General features: G+C 42.1%; 1 pseudogene; it reads left to right on the plus strand.

Moving 5' to 3' along the window:
- Nucleotides 1-24,516, plus strand: part of LOC114024103 — a 54,945-nt pseudogene that overhangs the window by 21,650 nt on the left and 8,779 nt on the right.

Genomic DNA, 24,516 nt, shown 5'->3' on the forward strand with positions numbered 1-24,516 from the left:
AACATTTTTAATTAATGTAAAACTGATTTAGCCAACCAGAAAAGTAATTAGAGGAAACTGAGGAAATATTTGTATATAACCAATCATGACTATATATCTGACTGAATAGGGAATTACTAAAAATGCCTAAAGATAAGACTCATGTTTGCAGGATAAAGGGGAAATTTCCTCAAGACAAAAATTAAATTTTTAGAATTCAGTGAAACAATGCAAATCAATTGGAGACACAGAGCGCACCTTCGAAGAATGTCAGGAACAGCATGGAAAGAGAAATGCTTTAAATACAGATCAAATTGACAGGTATTCTTCAGCTTCAAAGTAATCTAGAAGACTGGACCACCTATGGAAACTAAGGATGGATTTGAATTTGTGTTGTCAAATTCAGTTAAACATTAAGTGACTACAAGGTACATGGCATTGTGCGAGGTAGCTGCGGGGTTGTAACACCAAATAAATGACCTGAAAGTTTTGATTGGTGCACTGTCATTGGTGCTTTGCTTTAGCTTTGTTTCGTAGAATCTCATTCGTATGGCCCTCAGTTTCCTCATCTGTAAAGTGACTCGATAGGGTTTAGTCCCTTTCTAGCTCTCTAGAATCAGAATCATTAGAATGATTTCAGCCCTTAATCTTAATTGATCTTAATGATCATTTCTGTGCAGATAATTCCCAGAAGCTGTGCGACCTTGAGAAGTAAGCATTAAGTGCCTACTATGTGTCAGGCACTGTGCAGGGCTCTGGGGATCCAAGTATAGAGAAAAATGGCCCCTCCTTCCAAAGCTCGGACGTTCTGATGGGGGAAACGAAGTACTTATACAAATATAAAGTGAATAAATACAAATAGATACAAAACAAGTCACCTTACTGAGCTTTCATTACTGAGATTATAAGTGTCATAGATCCTTGGAGGTCACCTAATCTGAACTACTCATTTTACAGAAAAGGAAACTAAGGCCCAAAGAGATGTAACTTGCTCAAGATTCCTTACAGGTACTAACAGATTCAGACTCAAGTCCTGTGACTCCAAATTCAGCACTTTCCATTACATCAGTCTCCTTAATTACTGGGCTATTAAAAAGTGTCTGAATTTTGTTATGATGGTATTAAATTTTATTTTAAAAGAAATTAAGCTCACAGTTTTCATCTTAAAAAAAAAAATCTAAGGTAGGATTTTTGTCCTCAGTCTTCCTGACTCATCTTGGGCTCTTTCTACTTAGGGGAAAATCTGCAGATGTGACTTTTTTATGTTTTCACCATTTGAAGTCACCACATACCTTTTTACATGCTTACCAGGGCAAAATGACACACTTCCTTGAATAGGCATTTTCAATAATCACTCATTTACCCAGTTGCATCCATGCTTCAAAAAATTGAGTAAATATATTCATTCCATCTGTGATTACCAACCCCAGTGTTATCCTTACTCTCACCCCATGTATCCAATCCATTGCCAAATCTTGTCCTTTCTACCTTCACATCTCCATGCAACCTCTTTTCACTCACAAATACAACTTAGTTCAGGCCCTAGAGATCTCTCTCCTGGACTAGTATAATAGCTTTCAAACTGGTCTCCCTGCCTCAAGTCTCCTCTCCAATTCATCCTCCACTCAGCTGCCAAGATGATTTTTCTGGTCTACACTTGACCACGTCACTCCGCTGCTCAGTGAGCTCCTTGGTTCCTTATGACCTCCAGGATCAAATATAAAGGCCACTATTTGACATTTAAAGCTCCTCATCACTTGATCCCTTCTTGCCTCTCCAGCGTTCCCACACCGTACTCCTCCTTCCCCCCACACCACCCCAAAATGAACTCGACTACCGTGGCCTACCCACCTGGCAGTTCCTCCAACATGGCCCTCCATGTTCCTTCTCCCTGGAAGGCCTCTCTGCCCTCTAGCTTTCTCTGACTTTCTTCAAGGCTCAGCTCGAATCCTTCCCTCTGCAGGAGGCACTTGCATCTCCGATTACTTTCATCTGCTCTGGGTCTAATCATTTACCTGTTATCTCCCCCATTCGAGCTTCTTGAAGACAGGGATTGTTTGCGTTTCTTTCACAGTGCCGGGCACACAGTAAAAGCTTAATAGATGCTTGTTGAACAAGTGTCTCCACGGTCCTTCCTCGATTACACAACCATGGGTTATTAGGACCGGCCCAGCAGTCATTCAATGGCACTCAGGACCCTGGTCAGCCACCTTTCCTAGAGTTCTTTCACAGCATTTGTGAAGGCCCCGCCCTTCTGACGTCTGGGGCCGTTCATAGGCCTAACCCACTCAGCCCCTTGGTACCGTTACCCAGTGGGATCGCTGACCCCGCCTCTTTTCGATATGTCGGGGCAGTGTTTGGAGCTCTGCACTGTGGGCTCCGCTGGAGCGCTCCTGACTTAGCCTTTGTGCCCCCCCAACCCCAGGGCCGCCCCCTGCATCAGAGCCTGCGGACCCTCCTTCCGTAAGAAGAAGTGGAACTACAGGCAGGGCCTCTGGCAGGGACAAGTGGACCCCTACCTGGAGGCCCCGAGTGAACACGGCTGAGGGAGCTCCCGGGAGGAGTCCCGCTTCTGGGGATCCCCCCCGGACTGGGGCAGCCCAGGTCTCGGGAGTTGTACTCAGGCCTGGAAGTTACTGGTTGATTTCTTTGATACTTTCGTAAAAGGAAACATATTAAATGCCGACTACGTACCCGATCTGCTTAGCTCTGGGAGTTCAAAGATTAAAAAAAGATGTCCTCAAAGAAACTTACCCCTGAAAGCTTCAATTTTCTTATCTCTAAAATGGGAAGAAACTTTGCTCTCTATTTCATGAAAGATCAGATTTAGAGCAGGAGGCCACGGGTGTGCTGTTAAATGTTTAACAACCAGCCCTGGTGGGGGGGGGACCATATCCACATAACCCACTTTTAATTTTCATCCGTATTATTAACATTTTCTCCATCACTTAAGTGTAGACAGTAAAATAATCAAGCCCTAATTTGTACGTTTGCTGAATTTCAAATGTTCACATGGAAATTATAACCATGGTGTGAATTGATATGAACTGGCTCCAGCACACCCCTCACTGTAATGGGACCTTAGAGATCTCATCAAGTCTAGCCCCTTCATTTTATAGATAAGGAAACAAATGAAGCCATTACAATAGAATGGATCTGAAACAAGCTTAGTGAGGAGGGGCTGCATATGAGAGATTATGAAGGTAGACCAGTAGAATTTGGCAATGCTTTGAGGGAAAGGGAAGAAAGAATCCAAGATGACTCTGAGGTCCTTAGCCTAGATGACTGAGAGGATGAGATGGTGGCCATCATCAACAGAAACAGGAAGCTGGAAAGAAGAGTAGCTGTAGGAAGCTTCATAGAAGCAAGTATGTAGAGTCTGGGAGTTCTGACGGCCACCTGGGTGGAGATGTCCAACAGGCAGGCACTTGGAGAGGCATGACTGGATTCCTCTTATTTGCATGCTTTATATATATGTCTGCATTCTTGCCCAATCCCTTAAAGAAAAGAATATATACTTACATATATTCTGTACTTACATACATAACCTGTCAACTCTCCCCTTCCTCCCTTCCCCAAGTCTCTGAAGTTTGCTTGGGCAGCCGTGGAAGGAGATCTTCAGAACTCTAAATCCCCCAAAAGAATATATATTGCTTTATTCTGGGTCTGCTGTTCCAATTAGGAGGAAGGGATGGTGGAACCTACAGAGTAAGAGATTGCTAGCGGTCACAGCTAAGTCAGGAACAGGCTAAGATTGGAGAGAAAGTGGAAAAGAGGAAGGGAAAGTGACTGAGTTAGGTTCCTCTCTAGCTCAAACAGTTCAAAATTACCATTTTTGTTTCTCATTCTGGTTTTCCTGACTGTCCTGAGTTACTATGAACTTGTAAAATAAGTGGATTTTTCCCAAATAGATTGTTTTTAAAAATACAATATATATAATAATTTAATGTCATTTTTTCCAGTGGAACATGCATTTTTTTTTTCCTTTCAGAGATCTCATTTTAGAGATGCAGCCTATATTCAGAACAAAACAGCTTTAACCACTCATACAATAAATATTGTTTAGCACTGTCTATAAGGCATTGAGTGTGTCAGGTTCTGTGAGGAATAAAAAGAAGTAAATATTCTGGGAGAGCAAAGGGACATGGGGAGGGAGTACAAAGCTTCTTTTCTCTTTTTTGCTGATTGATCCTCCTCCTTCTGCCCCTTCCCTAACTGTGCTTAGGCTTAGTCCTATTTGTTTTCCCTGTACTTCCTCAGTGATTTTATCAGCTTCCATGGCTTAATGTTCATTGGTTGATTGATTCAATTATTGTGTCTATGCAAATACCTCTCTATGTAGTTTCCAGCTGGACATACGATCATAGATTTAGAGGTAAAAGAGCTATCCAAGGAGCTGGAACTAGTGCAGCCTCCTCATTTTACAGACAAAGAAACTGAGGCCCAGAAAGGCTAATTGACTTGCTCACGGTCACACAGTAGAATGTCATAGAGCCAGGTCCTCTGACTTTCATTCCTCTGCACTATAAGCATTCCCATTTTCCTGCTTTGCCTTGCAACATCCACACCAAGGGAGTCCCAAATAAGTGCTTTCAGCTGGGGTGGGTTTGTAAGAATGCTGTTGTTATTCAGGCAATAAGACAGAGTGAAAAGCATTGGCTTTGGAGGGCAGGTAGACTCTTGGGGTTAAATGCTCAAGGTACCACTAGCTGTGTGAACTTGGGCAAATAACAACCTCTAACCTCAGTTTCCTCCTCTGTAAAATAGACATAATTTTAAAAAAATTCTATTTTGTTTTATTTTCAGTTCCAAATTCTCTCCGTCTCCCCTCCCCATCCACTACACATTGAGAAGGCAAGAAAAACAAAAGCCATCTAACAGTATTTTCACTACCTACCCCAAAGAGTTGTTGCAAACCTTAAAGTGCTATATTAAATGTGAGCCGTTGTTTTTATTACTGCTTCTGCCATTGGAGAAGCCAGGGAGACTTAAGCTCTGACTACAGGCAACACCCTAGGTTTTATACATGTCTGATTTAGGGACAAAGTGTGGCCTTTATTTTGATTGCTAGATAATATTTCTATTGAGTTCAGGTGTGATCTAAAAGAATCAGAAAAGGAAAAAGGCATGGACCCATTAAGACATGTCTGGCAGAAACCTAAGTGTATCTCTTGCACCTACAATTTACAATCAGGATTGGAGGAATCGACAAATAAAATGTGCATGCTCTCCAACCCCCAATTTTGGACAATTATGTGAACCAGAATAGGTATTATTAAGGGTCTTTAGTTCCAAAACTTAGAACAGCAGGGCTTAGGAAACCCTGTACTGTAGAACAGGCTGTTGGCCTCAGTATCTGAGAGACCAGGCATCCATCTCAACTGTGTGATCTAGGTAAATAAAACAACTTAACATTTTGGAATTGCAAATGAATTTACTCTCTAAAATGAGGTTCATAATAGTTGCCCCAGATACCTTTCAAGGGTTGTGAAGGTCAAATGAGATGATAAAAATGATAATAATGAAAAAAAACTTTGGAAAGAAATGGATTGTAGAATTTTAGAGTGCTCTAAGGGGTCTCATAGGCTATTGAGTATAATAACATCCACCTGAATAAGAACCCTTAATAGAACATAGCTGACAAGTTTCATATAGCCTCTCTTCAAGACCTCTTGTAAGGGTAACTCGCTCAAAAAGTCTTTTAGAATGGTCTTGGAGGACATTTTTTTCTTACATAGTGGTGCCTAAATCTCCTCTTGGTAGCTCCCCACTATTTCTACTAGTTCTTCCCTATTAGCCTAAAGATTAAGTCTTAACAATTCTTAATTCGTGTGATGTTCTTTCAGTTCCCGGAAGACAGCTTCTGATGCCTCCCTAGTCATTTTCTCTAGACTAAAGGGCCTCACTTCTTCAAATCCATAAATAAATTAAATGAATTCTCATGTGGTGTGGTCTGCATTTCCTTTCTGACACTGGTAACTGTCTTTGGGATGTGAGTCAGCTTGTCTGTGTCACACTGGGGTTATGAGATTTGGTGAATCCGAACCCATCCATCTCCGGCCTGCTGATGTTCCACCCCAGCCAGTGACGGAGGTATTGAAGGCAGGAACACTGCCATTCCCTCTTCTTCAGATAAGGTGTACTGCGGGAGGGAAAAGAGGAGGGCAGCTCCAAGAATCTGTAGTCACTGTCTGAGTCATCCAGCAGCAACCAAAGGCAAGCAGCTACTTAGAGGAGCTGGGAGTACCACTGAGATGTGGCTGCCTACAGGTCAACCACAGGCTACTGACTGCCTTCTGGCCTGCTCAGTGTTCTCTTTGGTGACCAGGAGCTACAGCTGCTCTTAAAAGCTCCAGTGCAGTCCTGCATTCAAATGGACCACTCCATGAGGCAACACTGGCCCCCAGTGGAGTTCCAGTGAACTGGGGAGAGAAGGGACTGATCCAGCAGGGATCAGAGTGAGAGATGCGAGAGGCCGCCCTCCTCTCAGGACAGAGAGAGAGAGGTCCAGTACTATTAGGAGAGAAAGAATGGTGTATCCATTTAAATTATCTAATGGGAATCATAGGCCCATAGTAAAGCTTGGAGGAACTTTACAATGCATCCAATCCAATCTCTTCATTTTACAGTGGAGATTTTAAGTGACTTACCCATGTCCACACAGGTAGTAAAGACAGAACCAGGATGAGAAACTACAGTCCTCAACTCCAAAGCTAGTGAGCATTATTCCCAGGTTATCTGCTGCCTCCTCTGTTACTGTACTAGGGATTTCTTTTTAATTGTTTTTCTTCTTTATGCTTAACTGGCCATGTGAAAGAAGAGAAGGGGAGAGATTTGAGAGATGATGTCAAGAAAGAATTATTAAGATTCAGCAACTGATTGAATATGAGGAGTGAGGATATAGAAAGAGATGATGATGACTCTGAGATGGAAAATGTTGAGAATGATTTTGGGTCATATGAATGGGTACCCTCAACAAAAATGCGGAACTTAGAAAAAGGGAAACAATAGAGTTCTGTTTTAAACATGTTTGAGATACCTATGGGAAGAAGATCTCAACAAGCATTTGGTAATGTGAGCTCAGGAAATAGATGAAGGCTAGATACTTCAGAACTACATAGAGATAATTATGGAGGCAATGAGCTTGAAAGCTCATTTATCCTGTCAAATGGTCCAAATAAAGCAGTGATCTGAAGAAGGAAAGGCTTAAGGAGTATAGTTAAATTAACAGAAATAGAAAAGAAGAAAATAGCCTGAGTGTCAGGTTAAAGATCACAGAGCTAGAGCAGCGCCTTGTAATGACAAAATGCAAGATGAGGTTATGCTAGCGTATGGTGGGTGTGGAATGGTTAGTTCTGTTTTAGTAATATCTTAATACTGCACTAAGACTTTTGGAAGACACTTTGTGTTTATTATATCAGTAATTTGTATTTGTGCCTTGTTCCCCTGAAAAACTGTAGGGTTCTTGATGGCAGGAAATGTGTCTTAAGATTTGTAACTTCCTTAGTATTCAGAACAGGGGTAGGCAGCCAAGTGTCAGAGTGGAGAGAGTGCAGGGTCTGGTGTCAGAAAGACGCATTTTCCTGAGTTAAAATCTAGCTCAAACACTAACTAGCTGTGTGACACTGAGCAAGTCACTTAACCCTGTTTGCCTCAGTTTCCTCATCTGTAAAATGAACTGGAGAAGGAAATGACAAACCACTCCAGTATCTTCATCAAGAAAACCCCAGGGGCAGCTAGGTGCCACAATGGATAGAGCAAGCGTCCTGGATTCAGGAGGTCCTGAATTCAAATCCAGATGCAGACACTTGATATTTAACCAGCTGTGTGACCCTGAGCAAGTCACTTAACCCCGATTGCCTCGCAAAATTAAAAAAAAAAACAAAACAAATGGGGTCACAAAGAAGAGTCTGAAACGACTGAACAACAACAACAACAAAAGAGGTTTGTTCCTGAAGCAATGGGAATAGAGAAAAGGAATGAAGGAATACTGGGAGTGAGAGGCAGGATGGGGGCACAGGTCAAGCCAAATGGAACAAGATGAATAGATAGACACATAGCGTTCTGGTCAAAATCAGCAGTACGTACGTGTCTGCTCATAGGTTTGTCTGTTTTCAAACTGGAATATCCAGGTAAAGCCTGCAAATGATAAGGCTCCCTCTGGGATGAGAGGGGGATGGTGGAGCTACTCTGATTGGAGATGATAACATTTACTGAGTCCTTCCCAACTAAGTGGTGGTCTTCTCTTTGTCTCCCCCTCCTCTTATTTCACCTCCACACTTCCAGGACCCTTGCGCTCCGGATCCCCTTCGGTCTGCCATTCTCGGGTGAACGCTGCATTCACATTCCCCGGCTCACGGGCTGCACTCGCGCTCCCATCTAACCCCGCCTCCCTCACCCAAAGTTCCCTCCCAGGAAGGCTCGCCTCTCCCTCTGGCTCCGCCCACACTATCGAGAGGCGGGGTCCTCCAGGATTCCTAGAGAGGAGGCGGAGCCTGAACGAATGGAAATCATCGCTCTGACGCACTTCCAGCGCCCAGCTGTCTTTCAACCAGTCCCGCTAGGTGCTGCTGACGATGGCCCACTTCCGCTCCGAGGCTAGCACCCTTCCTGTTCCTCGTTGGCCGACTCGGGGCTTCCCGGAGGGTTGTCGGGCGGAGCGTCCTCTCTCCCCGCACAGTTCTGCTCGCCTCCCCTTCTGGAGGCCTGGCCTCCCTCCAAGGGCCTTTCCCACTCTCCGGCAGGGGAGTCTCTGTGACCTCCCTCGCCTGTTGGCAGCTCGTGTCATTGCGGAAGGAGCCCAGGATTGGCTGCCCAGAGAACTGGGTTTGAATCTTGACTCTCTGCGGACCTTGAAGTAGCCACGTCCCCTTGCGGAGCCTCAGTTTCCTCATCTGCAAAATAGGGCTGACAATATCTGTTCCCTCCCCAAATGACCATCCTGGGCAGAATGCTTCGTAAACCTTAAAACCTATAGGGTCCGAAGCTCTTTTTGGTAGGTCTTGGTTTGGGGCAGCTCAGGCCAGTTTTTAATGGCCCTCATCGTTTCCTGGCCTCGGCTCATTTCTCTTCAGCCTCGCCAGTGAAGGCTCGTGGTTGGGTGGGTAACGGGCCCTCCTAGGACGCACCTGGATGGCAGAGGTGGACGGCGGAGGGTGCCTTGCCCTGCTGCTGGGTGGGCGAGCCTCGGCTTGCACCAGGCTGTTTTTCTCTTTTGCAGCTCCTGAGGCTGTTCAGGCCTTTCCTCAGAAGAGCAACCCAGAAGCCTGAACACGGCTGGACATGCTCCTGCCAGTCAGGCCTCAGGCGAGTTGTGGTTCTTTCTGAACTTCCTTAAGCAAATTGGTTTTCTCAGAGACTCCTGCGATCCAGCGGGTGATTTTGGTAAATCCGAGGCCCAGCACTAATGGTATCTCCATACGTGTTCATTGATCAGAAGGGTTCCTGTGGGGAGAGGCCAGGCTAAAGAAAAGAAATAGATACCAAGAGAAAGAAGAGGAAAAATATGGTAGCAGCTGAGAAACTCTCCACTCCTGTAGAAATAGAAAAAGCAAGATTAAGACGTTTTGCTTTACCCCAAAAGGTAGAACTGGTGGTATGTGGAGAGTGAGGCAAGAGTCACCTTGAGGTTTGGGGCACCTGTGAGAAGGTATTTGGTGGTGCCATACAAGAATGTATGCAAGAGGCCTCACTGTTCTCTGGAGGGTTGATGTTCAGTTGTTTTTCAATCATGTCCTACTCTTTGTGATCCCATTTGGGGTTTTCTTGTAGTCATGGAATCACAGGCATTAGGAGATAAAATGGACATTAGGTTTTCTAGTCAGACCCCTTCTTTTTACAGAGAAGATGACAAAGACTCAGAGAGATGAAGTAACTCACTCAAGGCCACACAACTGTTAAGTAGCAGAACAGAGAACTCTCTCCAATGCAAAATGGAAATTTGTGGCAAGCTCATCTTCCCTTCTTGGTGGGAGGGAATGTTATAATTTCATTCTTTGCCTCTTCCCCATGTAATCTCCTTTTCCATTGGTCTTTGTGGATGTATATGCCAACATTCCCCTGCCTTTTTCTATTACGTTGCCAGCTTTTTCCCTGGCGCAGGCATTAAACCCTGTATTTCAGGTTTTGGTGACTTTTGAAGATGTGGCAGTGTACCTCACCCAGAAGGAGTGGGAAGCTCTCACCCCTTTCCAGCAGGCATTGTACAGGCACGTGGTGCTGGAGAATTACAGCAACATGATCTCCTTGGGTAAGGTGTCTTCCCCACACTGTGACTCAGAATCTACACTTTAGAGTTTTGCAGCATTCTTGTACATGAGGGAATTTGGAGTTTCTGATAATATATAGCAGAATACTGGCTCTGGGTTTCTAATCTGACAGCCCCAGTCAGGGATTGCCTGTAGTGCCATAGATAAGACAGAACTTTTATATCGTGCCTCTTCCTTAGTGAAAGCCCTACTCTTGAGGATTTTTGCTCTGCGCACATTTTATTTTGTCTGAGCATCCAGGTTCTGTCAAACCTTAGCTTTTCCATCTAGCTCTTTTCTCTAGGATGAAACTCCAGCCCATTCTCCAGCATCCTAATATGTGTGCCCAAGCTTATAATTCCTTACATCTCAGGAAAAAGGCAGAAAGCTGTATTTCCTCTTAAGTGAAATTACCAACTTTTTCTCCTGACCATATTCTCCTAGAAGCCCAACTCTGTTCTTCTGGCATTCCACATACTTACTCTCTCTTTGGGTGTTTCTTTTTTTTCCTTGTTGGGCTCTACAGACACAGGGCTGGGATGGCTGGCAGGATCAGTTCTGCCTGGATTTAACCATTCTGTCCCATTTCACTCCCTCCAAGTAGCATTTGCATTTCCTAAACCTGTCATGATCACCCAGTTAGAGAGAGGGGAAGAGCCATGGATCATGGATCCACAGGGAACTTTGGAGAGAGAAGACCTAATAGATGTCTGCATGGGCGAGTGAACACAGACCAGCTCTCTTGACCTTTTTCTCAACTTTTTAAAACTCAAAATTTTTATGTTTTTGGTTTTTGTTTTATTGGCCCAGTGTTACAATAAGTAATCAGAGTTTTTACCACCCCTGCTGATTCCCATAATCATTATTACCTACCCTATTACCCTTATTTCCAGAATGAGCAGAAGCTCATCACTCCCTGTCTTTCAATCTCATTTGCTCTGTGGCTTTTACCTTACTGAAAAATCCCTCTCTCCATTTTCCATGCCATTTTATCTCCAGGCAGATGTCAGAATATGACCTCGGATGATTTTTCCATTGGAAAGTAGGGAGATATTGATGGAGTTTCTGACATATTAAAAACCTCCTAGAGCCTTTTGTGTAAGGCAGGTAATCAGCAGCCAACTGCTAATGCTAATTTATGATAATCTGCATAGGAAAGAGGGAGCTGTGAAATCCAGAAACTACATCTCTTTTAATAATAAGAGAGGGATTGAGTGGGACTCACTCTCTAGAGCAGAGATTCTTAACCTTTTTTGTGCCATAGACTCCTTTGGCAATATGGTATAGTCTATGGGCCCTTGTCAGAATAATGTTTTCAGATGCATAAAACAAAATACATAAGGTTGTAAAAGAAACAAATTATGTTGAAATACAGTTATAAAAATATTATTTTAAAAAATGAACCCCAGATTAAGAACCCCTGCTCTAGAACAACTGATAAATGGATAAGTTGGGGGCTAGTGGGATCACTAAGAACTAGCACTACCGGTTACCTTTACATTTCATTGAAAGTCAGGGGTAGACAATATTGGGAAGAGTCTGGAATTTTAAAATCTCAGTTCTGACTGTTACTGGAAATCAATGGAAAAGTTGCTTTTCCTCTATTGGTCTCATTTTCCTTATCTATAAAATAGGAAGGAATGGACATTGTTTTTATTAAATATCTACTATTTGCCAGCACAGCTAATACCAATATTATCTAATTTGATCCTCGTAACAACCTTGGGAGGTTGGTGCTTTTAATAATATTAATTTTATAGTTGAAAACATTAAGGCTTAAGAGATTAAATGACCTTCCCAGGGTTACACACAGCTAATAAAGTGTCTGAGACTGGATTTGAATGGCTACCAGGCCCAGCACACTATTTACTGTGGCACCTAGATGCCTCTACATAGGGATAATAATATTTGCCCTGTCTCCTTCACAGAGTTGTTTTGGATGAAATGTTTTTGTTAAGACCACTTTACCATTTTGCTTTTTATTTTAAATGAAGTAACAGGGTAGGGAAGAAATTGGGAAATGTCCTTTTCCATAGTGGTCCTTAGTTGAGAGAAACCCAGGTGGCAGAGTAGGTGGTTGGTTACACTGAACCAAAGGGCAGAGGCCCTAAACCCTAGAGAAAAAAAATAGGGCACCAGGATGTTGAGGTCAAGAAGTATCTCAGAAGGTTTAGCACCATGAGAGTCCCTCTCCATAGGAGCACCACTCCCTCAATTTCCTGCTTTACCCCTTACCTGCCAATTATTACATTTATTCACTGTATCCTCAGTCATTGACTATCTCTCTTGCTGCTGTTTTGCAGCTTCTATTCTCCTAGAGAACTGTCTACCACCCCTGTCTTTGCTTTCCATTTCTGATATTCCAACTATCCTTATTACGTCTAGAAACTTTTCCTTGTCTTTCCTTGTTTTTGATATCAAATGAAGCCATTTTTTTAGGCATACCAAAGACCAAAGATGTGCTTTTACGACACTATTACTTTATGACCAATTCCTCCCTCCACCCAAGACAGATAAGTAGTAACATTTGCATTTTCTATTTCCTATCAGGTCACGCCAGGACTGAAAAAAGAAGAATCAACTCAGAAAACATCAGTTTCTAAAGAGACAGAACTCCGTATAGTGACATCAGTTGTACTCCAGGGTAATGTTTACCAGGGACCACACTTTAGGGAATTCTGTGACCTGGAGAACGTCTTAGAGAAACAGCAGGGAAATCCTGTAAGGGAGAGAAGAGAAAGCTTTAATGAAACTGACAGTTAAGACTAAGGGAACCACTTTAAAAGGGAAATCTCAGAAGCATAAGGAAGTAGAAACAAATGTTAGTGTTGGCTTGGACTTTTTTGCGTATCCAAAATTTCCTAGAAGACAAACATTCTATACGTGTAAAATCTGTGCCAAATATTTTCATCAAAGTTCTGATTTTTATCAACATCTGAAAATACATAGTGGAAAGAAACCTCACTACCATAGTGACTGTGGGGAAACTTTTAGTTCTAATTCATATCTTATTGAGCCTCAGAAATTTCACACCAAAGACACACTATCAGCGTAAAGAATGTGGGAAAGCTTTTGGGCAGAACTCACACCTTATTCAACATGAAAGACTCCACACTGGAGAGAAGCCCTATGAGTGTAAGGAGTGTGGAAAATCTTTCAATCAGAAGATAACTTTTATTCGGCATCAGAGGATACACACGGGTGAAAAATCGTATGAATGTAATGAATGTGGGAAAGCCTTTACTCAGGACTCAAATCTGACTCGGCATCAGAGGCTCCATACTGGGGAGAAACCCTATGAATATCCAGAGTGTGAGAAAGGTTTCAGTAAGAACTCAGACTTGATTCATCACCAGCGAATTCACACAAGAGAAAAACCTTATAAATGTAAGGACTGTGGGAAAGCTTTCAAGTGCACCACAAGCCTGAGTATACATCAGAGAATTCACACTGGGATAAAACCCTATGTGTGTAAGAAATGTGGGAAAGCCTTTAGTCGAAGCTCAGACCTTATTCGGCATCAGCGAATCCATACTGGAGAGAAACCATATAAATGTAAGGAATGTGGGAAAGCCTTCAGTTGTAGTTCACTTTGCATTGTACATCAAAGAACTCATACTGGAGAGAAACCCTATGAATGTAAAGAGTGTGGGAAAGCATGCAGTTATAACTCAGCCTTAATTCAGCACCACAGAATTCACACTGGTGAAAAACCTTATGAATGTAAGGATTATGGAAAAGCCTTCAGTTATAGCCCTCACTGTGTTGTACATCAGAGAATTCATACTGGGGAAAAGCCCTATGAATGTAAGGAGTGTGGGAAGGCCTTTGTAGCTCGTATCTTGTTCAACATTAGAGTATTCATAGTGGACAGAAACCAAATGAATGTGAAGAATGTGGGACGGCTTTCAGTTGTAGCTCCTATGTTATTCAGCATCAGAGAAACCACACTGGAGAGAAACCCTATGGATGTAAAGAGTGTGGGAAAGTCTTCAGTTGTAGTTCACATCTTAGCACCAGAGAGTTCATGCTGGGAAGAAACCTTATGGATATAAGGGGTGTGGGAAAGCCTTCAATTGTAGTTCTCGCCTTATTCAACATCAGAGGATTCACCCTGAGGAGAAACCTTTGAATGTGATTGTAGCCTAAAGGAATCTACATCTGAATGAGAGAGGGTCCTCCACAATATTACCCCAGATTACCTAACTTTGATTATCCACTATTACTCGTCATGAACCTTTCTGTTTTGTCAGATCTGTTTCAGCACTTTCCCAAGCACATACTATGCTAATACCATTCACATTTATGCTTTTATCCACGTTCTCTCCCAGAACTCGATTACCTTTACTCCTTTAAACAATATCCCCTAAAACTTTTATAGTTCAGGTTTTACCTATAATCTTGAAGCTCCCTCCTAGTTCTATGTCCTAATGGTCCTGTTTTTATAGCTCTAGATGTATAACCTTTTCATCATCTATCGTCTGGCTCACTGATTCCCAGCCTTTTCCACTATCAAGGCCCCCCTTCCTTTTTTTTTTTTTTTGCACTGGTATGAGAGCCTCCACCATGATAGTTACATTAATCATTTGTTGACATGAAACACATTGACAAAAGTCTACCCAGAAGTTAGTAGTGCTTTTAAATCTATATTAGCCATGATATCTACATAAACTTTCAAAAACAGTGTTGCATACATGTGAGAGACAGTGTTTAGAAAGAAGGAAATAATCTTTTATCAGAAACCTACTGTGTCAGGCACTGTGCTAAGTGCTTTATAAATATCTCATTTGGTCCTCACTACAACCCTGTGAGGTAGGTGCTGTTATCCCCATTTTGCAGTTGAGAAAACTAGTGGACAGGAGTTAAGTGATTTGCTCAGGGTCATGCAGCTAATAAGTGTCTGAGGCTGGATTTAAACTTAGGTCTTCCTGACTCTGGAAGGTATGTTTGTTACTGAGTCATCAATGTATTAGACCCCTTGCAATAACTCTGGTCTCTGATTTGCATTGGGAGTTACCAGTGGTCACTGAAGAATGTATATCCACCTTGATCAAAGTCAAGGTATTAAAAAATTATCTGCTAGTGGCTGTTCTTGATATCACAGAATCTTAAGGTTGGAAGAGACCTCAGATGCTATCTAGACCAACCCATACATGAACAAGAATTCCCTCTGTAAGGGGTCAGCCAGCAATTGTTTGAAGACCTTCTAAATAAGAACCCACTACGTTCAAGGCAGTATTCTACTTTGGATAGCTCTTAATTGTTAAGAAGTTTTTCCTTATTATCACACCTAAATCTACCTCTCTGCTGCTGTTACTAGTCAATTCTGTCATCCCTCTGACATACAGCAGTTCTTCAGATACTGCAGAATATCAACTGTTCTGTCATATGGCATGGTTTCTAGTTCTATCATCTTGACCATTCTTCTGGATGGCCTCTAGCTCACCGAGACCCATTTTAAAATGTGGTCCCCAGTACTTGAGACATTATGTGTCCCGGGCAGATTGGTAGTGTTAGGACATTTCTGGATATCCATCTTATTGCAACCTAAGATTGCATTAACTTTGGGCTGCCATATCACATATTGAGCTTGCAGTCCACTAACCATACTCCCAGATCATTTTTTTAGGCCAATTACTATTTAACAATGTCTCCTTTATCTTGTACCTGAAAAGATGATTTTCTGAATTTAAGGGTGAGATTTCATGTTAAATTTCATCTATTTTTATATACGTGTACATACACAAACACCGCATATGAAATTTAAGGGACTGGAGAAAAAAACTACTCTGGCATGAGAATGTCCTGATTTTATTCTATGTTGGTACAGTTGCTAACTTTCTATTTTGTGCCAGACATATTTATGTAGACATAATCTTGACATCTAAAAATGGAGAACAACATGAGCATGATAGATATGAAGAACAGTAAAGAAATGGATTGATCAATAGATGTATATAATTTCCTATAGAAGGCTGGATTATGAGATGCACAGTAGCTACTCTGGTGGATGTAATGTTTATGATGAGGGGCCAAGGTGTTTCACTGAATAAGAGGCTTACTAGGAAGTAACTGAAGAATGTACCTGGTAAGAAAATAGATAGAAAAATATAATGACCATTCCATGCCATCCAATTCCATGCAGAATAAATGTTCAATTACTTTATAATGGATATAGTTCAATAACTTAAGCAAATCTCATCTTGATATAAACATTGCCTATGTTTAAGTCACCTTTCTAATATGCTTCATTGACTTAAAGGAAATTTTGAAGTTAATATGAGATGTTACAAAGGAAAAGAAGTGAGCAAGCCATGAATATGTATGAAATGTACCAAATATGATATTTTCATTATGCAACAGTTCTACATCATAACAAAACTGGAAACATACTATTTGGATACAAGCAATCAAGCATTTGTTAAACATTTATTATGTGCTAGGGACACAAAACAATACAAAATAGTCCCTCCCCTCAAGGGACTTAAATTCTATCAGAGACAGAAGAAATACATAAAATATATACAAGATAAAACGTGCAATGGAATCTGAAAAAGAAACATCAGAAATTCTTGATTCCCTTAATTTAAAAAAGCAAAATCCAACTGATTAAGGTGATGGAATCAATTGCACAAAGCACAAAATAATTCACCATTAATAAAACTATATAGGGCTTGAGAAGCAAATTGGAGGAAAGAGGGAACCTCCAAATAAGGATGTGGAGTGTTCCTGGTCTATGTGGTCAAAAGAAATCCATCATAATGATAAAGCATTGTCTATTTTGGAGGGTCATTTGTACAAAATGAAAAGCTTTTGCTGGGCTACTCCAGGAAAAGGATTAGTCTTAATCTTCCCTCTGCTGCTATCTTTGGAATGTGGGAATTGTTGGTCATTTCTAGCCACTCTCCTTTCACCAGGTGAGACTTTCTAGTCACCTTCCTCAGCTCCATCCTAGAAGTGAGAGGGGTCTCTGAGCATATTTAAGTAGAACCACGGGGAAAGCCTTGTGCACCTTACACTATATCTCTACAACAGTAACTACTACCGAGCTTGCCTTTTGCCCAGGAGAAATCTGGATTCATGCTTTTACTATGCTTTGAGAATTTATGAAACATAAATCAGTAAGATTCTCTTAATTTACTTTGAGCTTCTAGCTGAAAAAAATCCTGATAATTTCTAACAGATAATTCATATTTTTTCTCTCTCAGTATCCCTCTCTGTAGAGTGGCAATCACTATCCCTTTCTCCCATCCCCAATAATCAAATGTAAATCAAAAATTGGCTATAGTCAGTCATAATTTTATAATAGCTTTCAATACTAATTGCACAGAAATGTAAACACACTTTAGAGAACTGGTAAGTTTCTCTCAAGCTGGGAGAAAAGGGAGAAGAGACTGGCTCCTCGCTGTCTGGTATGTTTGCCTGAATGAAAAGTTCCACAATGACTAGTTTACCTAGGCATACCTCTGATCTAGATCTCAGGGTTTCTCTTGACTGTGGTGGGCAGAGATGGCAACAGCATTAACTGAGCTCCAGTGGCTACTCAAATGCTAGCCGTGGATATGTACAAGGTGGATGACACCATGTTATATGGCTCCAATTAAAAAAAAAACCCAATAATCATCTATCTCATAGAAACTTTTCCCAATAATATCAAATGTCATTTGGACTCGTTAAATGTAAAGTTTTTCAAGTGTGTCAATGAAAAATAGAAAATTAAGGCTATGAGTTTGAATACAGAGGTCAAACTGAACCAATGACAAAGGCAATATTTTTAAATACCTTGATCTTTTCCAAGCAAGGCATTTTAAGTATAAGGTTATTAAGGTGAAAGCCAAAGTTGTATGTGTTGAGACTGATTTACATCTTGAGGTTAAAGCTTAATGGGGGAAAAAATTTTAGAGAAATTAATACCTACTCATTATTCTTAATGTATAGTTTTGACACAGTAAAATCATCTAGGTGTTCCAACAAAAATTCATACTATATTAATGAAACTCAGAGCACATCACTTCAAGTATTAATAGAAAAAGTAACACCATCAAAAATGAGGAAGAGGATTGATAGGTGTTCTCAGAGCACATGATAAACAGGTTAAAAATTTGCAAAAATACTTTTGGAGCAGACCTAAAAGCAGTAAGGGCTAACAACACATATACAACACTAGATTTGCTGAATGTAACCAAAAGTGGTTTTCTCTGAAAACTACCTACTATGAAATAGCTGTGACCCAAGAATGGACTTAAAAGGCACTCCAAGGGCAACATCCACACGTACTCACACGGCAACATGTTGACAAACAAATGACCAAATCATGTGGCTTTGATGATAGAAACAGGTTTTAGGAGTAATTCAGAATTTGGTCACTTGCCACCCCAAATTGCAGAGGTTAAGGATCCCTCACATTGATTGCTGCAGATAATACCCTGAAATGATGGAAGTTGCAGCATTTCACCACTGGGAATTACAAAAATTTATTATACAATAAGGTGGCTAGAATTTTACACCAGAAACTCACTATCCTTCATAAGCTGACAAATGACAAATTCCCATATTGCAAATACCTCCAAAATATCCTTGAGAATTCAATAAACAACTGCAACTGGAGGACCATTACAAAGATCACTGTTGCCGACAACTGCCCAAACACAATGTTGATCTATAAGAAATTTATGAATAACATTTTAACAAAAGTTGAAAGGAAATACTCAATTTTTAAGCTCCATGGAATGAAATGCTTTCAAAATGTAGGGACCTAGTAAAAGAAATTAAAACTGTGGAAGCTAGATGAAGAACACGTAATCCCTGTCATCCTGTAAGCTACTGGAGTTGTCCCCAAAGATGCTTTTGGTAAGTCTACTGATGAGCATACATCCTAATATTCTTATCTCATTACAAAAAGCAGGCATTATAGCAAAGTACACAATATTCTACAGATCATTTAGTGTAAAAGCATTATAACAGGATGGCAACTTGTCCTCAGTCCATCTCTTATCTGAAGCCCATCAAAAAATGAGAACGGTAATGATGTGATAAGAGCTTACATTTATATAAAGGTCTAAAATTTGCCAGGCACTTCACATATGTTGTCTTCACTTAGAGTCATGGGCACGTAGGTGCTCTCATGGGCAAAAGAACAAAGGATGACAAGGTGGAGGGGGAGCAGGCATCTGCCTTGCGAAGGTGCAGTATGTATGTCAGTGAGACGAAAGTATCTGTGTATGTTCAAAGCTCTGTGCTCAGCACTTGGAATATAAAGATGAAAACTGGTACAGTCTTGCTTTGTGAGACTTTCAGGCTAATGAGGAGTATATGCAACATTCAGAAGTAAAACAAAATAGCAATACCAACTGATCAAATTTCTATGGTCCTTTGAAGTCTACAGAGAGCTGAAACTCAAATATTGGGGTTTTTTTCAGTTTAAGTCCAGTTTCCCAGATGAGTCATTTAACCTTTCTGGGCATCAGTTTTCCCATCTATAAAATGAGAATATTAATCCTTGTTCTACCTACTTATAAGGTGTGAGGAAGGCATTTTGTAAATTTTAAAGCTCTATAGAAAAGTCATTGGTTATTATTTCATTGGATATGTCACTGATGTGGGTATTCCCTCCACACCTAATTCGTTGATATATCCTATTCACTCCTCCCTCTGGCTATCTCATAGGCACTTAACTTTCACTGTGAGAACTTTCACTTAGAGAATCATGTTCCTGAAGCCATCATCAGTCAGTTATATAAACATTAAGTACCTGTGTGCCAGACACTGTGCTAAACACTGGGGATGCAGTAAAAGACAAAAAAAGAGAGGCAGCTAGGTGGCACAGTGAATAGAGCTCTGGCCTTGGAGTCAGGAGGACCTGAGTTCAAATCCAGCCTCAGACACTTCACACTTACTAGCTGTGTGACCCTGGGCAAGTCACTTAACCCCAACTGCCTCACCAAAAAAGCAAAAAATTTAAAAAATAAATAAAAGGCAAAAAAAAGAAAAAAAGGAGCTCACAGTCTAATGGAAGAGACAACATGTAAAAACTACGTAAGACAAGCTATAGAAAGGATAAATTGGAAACAAGAGAGAGAAGGCACTAAATTTAAGGGGGTTCATGAAAAGGTTGCCTGCAGAAATTGAGATTTTAATTGGGACTTGCAGGAAATGAATGTCTTGTTTGAGAAACTGCAAAGAGGCAGTGTCACCCGATTGCAGAGTATGTGGGGGATAGGGAGAGGTGAGAGAATATAAGGTGTAAGAAGATTGGAAACATAGAAAGGGGTCGTTAAGAAGGGCTTTGAATGCTTGAGGATTTTATATTTGATTTTGGAGGTGACAGGGAGCCACTGGGTTTATTGAGTGGGAAGGGGGTATATGTGACATGATCAGACCTGTATTTTAGGAAGATTACTTTGACAGCTGTAGAAGATGGACTGAAGTGCGGAAACACTTGTGACAGGCAAATCTGCAGAATCAGCAGGCTATTTCAATAGTCCAGGTGTGAGGTGATGAAAATGCCTGCAGCAGGGTGGAGATGGTGTCAGAGGAATGAAGAGGGCAAACTTAAGACATGTTACAAAAGTAAAATTGATAGGCCTTAGCAACTGATTGGATATGGGAGGGTCAGAGCTAGTGAGAAGTCTAGGATAGCACCTAGGTTGCAAGCCTGGGTGACTAGTTAAGAATGGTGGTACCCTCAACAGTAATAGGTTAGTAAGATGAGAGGATTAGGGAGAAAAGATGAGTTTACTTTTGGGCATATTGAGTTTAAGATGTCTTCAAGACAGTTAGCAGGTGCAATGAATACAGCACTGGGCCTGCAGTCAGGAAGACCTGAGTTCAAATCTGGCTCAGACACTAGTTTACTAGGGTGACCTTGGGCAAGTCATTTAATTCTGCTTCAGTTTCCCCATTTGTGAAATGAGCCAGAGAAGGAAATGGCAAACCACTTCAGTATCTTTAACAAGAAAACCTCAAATGAGGTCACAAAGAGTCAGACATAACTGAAACAACTGAACAACAACACAAGATGTATGGTTCAAGCTGTCTAGCTGGCAATTGGAGATGAGAGACCAGAGGTCAGCAGAGAGTTTAGATCTAATCTCTAACCTCTGACTAGATTTGAGAATCATCAGCATAGAGATGATAATTTGAATCCATGGGGCCTGATGAGATCACCAAGTGAAACAATATAGAGCAGGAATGGGGAACCTGTGGCCTCGAGGCCACATGTAGCCTTCTAGGTCCTTGGGTGCAGCCTTCTGACTAAGTCCAAGTTTTACAGAACAAATGCTTTTATTAAGGGGATTTGTTCTGTGAAGTTTGGATTCAGTTAAAGGGCAGCACTTGAGGACCTAGAGGACCACATGTGGCCTCGAAACCACAGGTTCCCCAACCCTGGTATAGAGCAAGTAGAGAAAAGGACCCAGGACAGAACCCTAGAAACACCTATAGTGAGAAGGTATGTCCTGGATATAGATTTAGCAAAGGACACTGAGAAGGGGAGGTCAGACAGGTAGGACAAGAACTAACAGAGCATAGCAGCATGAAAACCTAGAGAGAAGAGAGTCAAAAGCTGCAGAGGTCAAGAAAGATTCAATCTCTTTTTGACTACTCTAGACGGCCATTCCAGATTTATTTCACGTTACTTCCCTCAACAGACTATATTAGGCCACACCTGCCTACCTGCTATTCTTCAAACCCAGCATTTCATCTCCAGCCTCCAAGCCTTAAAACCACAGGCTAAACCTATGTCTGCAATGGACTCCCTCTTCCTCTTAGAATGTTTAGCTTTCATTAAGAATCAGCTAAAGATGATCTCTAATCACCTTTTACTCAAAACCTGCTTTGGTCTCCCAACTTGTTAGTGTTCTAGCCCTCCTCGAATTTACTTGGTGTTAATTTATCCCTCCCCGAGTAAAATAGAAGTTCCTGAAGGATGGTGACCAGTTTTTCCGTTTTAACGTTGTATCCAAACACATAGAACAGAGCACGTTGTATACTACAGGTGCTTAGTAAATGCTTGTTGAATTGCTTTACTGAATGGATGATATTCCAGAATAGGGAATAGTGTGCACTGAGGCAAAAATTCAGTACATATTAGGGAGTAGAAAGTAGTCCTATTTGGCTGCAACACTAAAATGTGAAAGGAAGTAATATAAGCGCTGAACCAGATGATCTCGAAGATTCTTTCAAGCTGCAACAGTTTCTAAGCTGTCAAGAAAGCCTCGAGGGCAATGAAACCGAGGGCGGAACCACGTGGAACACTGATGTTTTCTGCGGTCATTTCCGCCCTTTCCACAAACTCGGCTAGTCATTGCCCAGACTAGCCCCGCCCCCGATCGTCCCATCCAATGGGACAACTCTCCCCTTTCCGAAGCCAATCTTCCACTCCCCTGCCAGGACATCTTGCTTAGGGGTCCTCTCTCGGCCTCCGCGGGCTCTGAAGGAGTAGCTCAGCTAATTCCCGACCTTCCAAAAGCCCTTTTGTCCTTTCCCAGCGAGGGCACACCGTGGGAGGGAGCCCACCGCTGCCTGGTGACGCACTTCCGTTCTCGCCATCGTCGTACCTAGCTGCTGGGGAACCAGGGGTCTGGGAGGAGAGCTGGGGCTGCGCCCCTCCGAGCAGCGAGGCGTCCGTCTCCCTGCCTCCGGGACTGACGTTCGATCTCGGTGAGTGCGTCCAGGGCGACCGCGGGTCGGGGGAGGAGCCGAGGAGCCGCCGCCTGACCCCCGTGGGGCCCCCGACTAGACGAGACCGGACAGGACCGAGAAGGGGAGGAGCTGTTCCGGGGGCTGCCGGGAGGAGCTGGTAACCTGCCCTCCCCCCCTCTCCTTCCCCTCCCCCCCCTCTTCCCCTCTCCACCCCCTAGCTGATTCCTAGTTTCGGGGGAGGAGGAGGAGCGGCCCGGAAGGGGGACACCCCTCCTTTGGCTTCATCCCGCACCTGCCCCTGGGTGGTGTAGGGAGTGATGTCACGCTTTGGGGACAGGTTCCCTGCTCTGGTAGCAGCACCCCAGGTGAAGGACAGCTCCACTGTGCCTTCTGGAGATCCCTGTGGAGCGGCCTGGCAGAATTATCCAGGCTGGTGGGGATTGTTTTGTTCTTTGTGCTTGTATCCTTCACTGCCTAGCATCTAGAACATGCTTAATAAATACTGCTTAATTGATTGTTGATTAATTAAATTGGCTTCTCAAGTAGATTTATCTGAATTCTGTGCAATGGAGACAATTTATGAATTTGGGGGTCACAAGACCTTGGTTTGATTGAATCCTGGCTGTTACTTAAAACCCAAGTGATCTTGGGAAAATCCCTTATAACCTTTTTGGGTTTCATTTGTAAAATGAGAGGATTAGACTTGATGACCTCTTAAATCAGTCATTCAACCAACATTTATTAAGCCCCTATTATGTGCCTCTAAGGGGCAGCTAGGTGGCTCAGTGTGTAGAGCACTGGGCTTGGAATCAGGAAGACTCATCTTCCTGAGTTCAAATCTGGCCTCAGATACTTACTGTGTGACCCTGGGCAAGTCACTTACCCCTGTTTGCCTCAGTCTCCTCATCTGTAAAATGAGATGGAGAAGGAAATGGCAAATCACTCCAGTATCTTTGCCAAGAAAACCTCAAATGGGGTCATGAAGAATTGAGCATGACTGAACAACACCATATGCCTCTAAAGACCCCTCTTGTTCCAAATCTGTGATCTTAGAACTGTTAAATTGTCAACTGATTCCTTTTCTCCTTCCTCATCCTTCTTGACCTTTCTCCAGTATTTAACACCAAATCACTCTCTCCAGAACACCTTCTCTCTGGGATCCTTCATGGTTCTGAATGACTAACTTAAGAAGTCATCAAGTCTAACCCTCTCATTTTACAAATGAGACCCAACATTTTATCTCCTTTGCACTGGCCATACCCTGTGTCTGGAATGCATGGGGAGGGAAGGGCTCCCTTCTCACCTTTGCCTTCAAGAATCCAAGGCCCAGCTCAAATTGCCTCCAACGTGAGTCCTATCTAGTTCCTTCCTTCCTGGGAATTACATTGTATTTATATTGTATAGATTTTGTTTCTCCCAGTAGAATATAATTTCCTTGAAGGCAAGGACTGTTTCTGTTTCATTTTTTGTTATTTCATAGAGAGGAATAGTATGAGTGAAAGCCAGACAAGTGGTTGTGGAAGTCCTTGAATGTTAGGTGGAATGGTCTTGGCTTTTTCTCTTCATCCTGGGCCATTCCTATATCTACCAGCTGTCTCAACCCATTGTTCCTAGGATTGTGCCATGGCGTGGGAAACACACAAATATA

Source organism: Vombatus ursinus, unplaced genomic scaffold (genome assembly GCF_900497805.2).
Source record: "Vombatus ursinus unplaced genomic scaffold, bare-nosed wombat genome assembly UNPS02014820.1, whole genome shotgun sequence".
Classification (NCBI taxonomy): domain Eukaryota; kingdom Metazoa; phylum Chordata; class Mammalia; order Diprotodontia; family Vombatidae; genus Vombatus; species Vombatus ursinus.